At 42.6% G+C, this 2,850-nt stretch overlaps 1 non-coding gene across 1 annotated transcript; it reads left to right on the forward strand.

The window, feature by feature from the left end:
• Positions 1 to 404: 404 nt before the first annotated feature.
• LOC136390293 (U6 spliceosomal RNA) lies at positions 405 to 507 on the forward strand. The gene has a single exon (XR_010748711.1). It is a non-coding gene; the product is annotated as a U6 spliceosomal RNA (small nuclear RNA).
• The last annotated feature ends 2,343 nt before the right edge of the window (positions 508 to 2,850 follow it).

Below are 2,850 nucleotides of genomic sequence, written 5' to 3' on the forward strand. Positions count from 1 at the left end.
CTCCTACTAAAGTTGGGCAAACCCAGCCTCAATTTCATCTTCACTGTAAACACATGGATAGGTTCCACCCTAGACATCAACCCAGGATCACTGTAAGGAGGGCTCCATTCCAAAACTCCTGCTCCCAAAGGACAGGAATTATCTATGAATCCAGGGTCCTTTGTATGTAGAACCCAGGCTCTGTGATGTCAACAATACGGCCCAGGGGAGGGGTTCCCCAGCAAGCAGCAGCTCACAGAGCAGGAGCCCCCAGGCTCTCGGCAGCCTGAGAGGTAAGAAGGACAGGGGAAAGGGAGGGGTGAGGCTTGTATTCAGGGGTCAAACACCAAACACATGGACCCCAGATTATTCGTTACAAAAATTGTGTGTGTGTGTGTGTGTGTGTGTGTGTGTGTGGCTCACATCGGCAGCACATACCTGTACACTAAAATTGGAACAATACAGAGAAGATTAGCATAGCCCCTGTGTAAGGATGACATACAAATTTGTAATAAAACTTCAAAGAAACAAAACAAAACAAAAACAGGTAAATGAAAGAAAAGGAGCCTGACCTGTGGTGGCGCAGTGGATTGAATGTCGACCTGGAAAGTTGAGGTTGCCGCTTCAAAACCCTGGGCTTGCCTAGTCAAGGCACATACAGGAAGCAACTACTATGAGTTGATGCTTCCTGCTTCTCCCACCCCATTCTCTCTCTCTCTTTTTCTCTAAAATCAACAAATCCTTTTTTAAAAAAGAAAAGGAGTGGCAACATAAAATCTTACATCCTAAGAATTTGGCCTGGTAACTGTTAGGTTGGGGGCTCCAAATTATGGCCAGACAGAAATGTGGGCTAAACTCCATGTATAGCTAGGTTCCTACCAAATTGCTACCAGCCCTGAGAAAAATTATAATCTAAAGTTTCATTGGCTATTATGAGGAATGTGCCAATTAGAAAGAAAAAAAATGGGCAAAATAAAAAAGACATTGACAGGTTTAAACAGAAGTTTTAGTACAGTGCTACCAGAGGCTGAATGGGCCAATTTGACCCCCTGTTAGTCTCCCAGCATTAAAGTGCCCCAAACAAGTCTGCTGAATCTACCTACCCCAGTGTGGACAAATCTAAAAGACTGGAAGGGAGTGATTACAATGAGAAACGTAACCAGCAGTAACTTACAGCATTCAGGCCAGTTAAAACAAGTTGAAGATTGATAACAGTTGGGTGCCTTGGCTTGATATCTCTCGCTGAGGACTCAGAGCCTTTTTACCTAAGGGTAGGTAAAATGGTCAGGAGATAGAAAAATTTCCAGGACTCCTTAATATGGGAATTTCAAAACCATGGTATCAAAACCCATAGGTGAAGCCCTGACTCAAGCTACAGTTATATTAAAAGAAGGTGGAAAGGTAAGGATTGATAAGATTCTGAAAATTGGAATGTTTAAACAAGATTTATGTTTAAAAAGTTATGCCAAGCCTGACCTGTCGTGTCCCAGTCAAGTGTTGACCTGGAATGCTGAGGTTTAAAACCCTGTGCTTGCCCAGTCAAGGCACATATGACAGGCAACTATGAGTTGATGCTTTCTCTTCCCTTTCTCTCTCTTTCTCCTCTCTCTAAAAATAAATAAATAAATAAATAATTTAAAAAATAGTATGTCAACTCTGATTGCATCTCTTTTACTGGGTTATATTTTGGTAGACATTGTGTTTCATTAGGGAACTGGGACATGATGGCTGTCAGTTCTTTCTTTTGGCTATCTTACCAGACATCCTCTTGGGTCCATGGGATTGTTTAATACCACCAGATGGGGGGAAAAAAAGAAAAGAAAAAGAAATACATTGTTTGTTCCTGGCTGGTTGGCTCAGCGGTAGAGTGTCAGCCTGGCATGTGTAAGTCCCAGGTTCGATTCTTGGTCAGGGCACACAGAAGCAGCAACCATCTGCTTCTCCACCCACCACCCTTCTCTCTCTTCCCCTCCTGCAGACATGGCTCAAATGGTTCAAGCAAAGTTAGCCCCAGGTGCTGAGGATGGCTTCATGGCCTCACCTCAGACACTAAAATAGCTCGTTTGCTTAGCAGTGGAGCAGCAGCCCCAGAAGGGCAGACCATTGCTCAGTTGGGGGCTTGCTGGATGGATTCCAGTCAGGGCACAGGCAGGAGTTAGTCTCTCTGCCTCCCTGCCTCTCACTTAATAAAAAATAATTAAAAAACAAACAAGAAAACACTTTGTCCCAGCTAAAACATGAGAAGATATTTGAAAGAATTTAATTAATAAATTTTTGATCAGATATTTGGCAAAAATAGAAGCTGAAGATTTAGAGCCTGATAGGAATTTTTTTTAGCCCCCTCCCTAAGCTAATATAAAACCATATACCCAGCTGGAAAGAAGCAAATTAGGGATTATACAATTAGATAGGTAGGTCAACCTGGGATGTCATTAAGTTATAGTGCCAACTGCAGGAGAAGAAGAAACTTTCCTCTGCTTTCAAGGTTCTTCTGTATGGTCTAATAGTCAAATAGGCATTAGACAGGTTAGCAAGAGAAAATAACCAAGTTTAGTATATACACACACATGGAAACTCCACATACTATACATGAGAAAGCCAGAGACCCCACATGCCGGAGATGTTCAGAGATAGAAAGGGGAACTGAGGTATATAAGACACCCTGAGCTAACAAAAAGATCATGCACCTTGAGGACTTCAAAGGGTCATTGCAGAATAATAAGAAGAGCAAATGTTGCCTTACCAGGTGGTGGTGCAGTGGATATAAGGGAGGAAGGGCTGACTGAGTTAGTTTGTAAAGTAACAAACCACAGCTGTAGCCCCTTTATCAGCTCCCTGAAATGAACTTGCAGCACCAGCAAGGAAAATGAG

Source organism: Saccopteryx leptura, chromosome 1, assembly GCF_036850995.1.
Source record: "Saccopteryx leptura isolate mSacLep1 chromosome 1, mSacLep1_pri_phased_curated, whole genome shotgun sequence".
Classification (NCBI taxonomy): domain Eukaryota; kingdom Metazoa; phylum Chordata; class Mammalia; order Chiroptera; family Emballonuridae; genus Saccopteryx; species Saccopteryx leptura.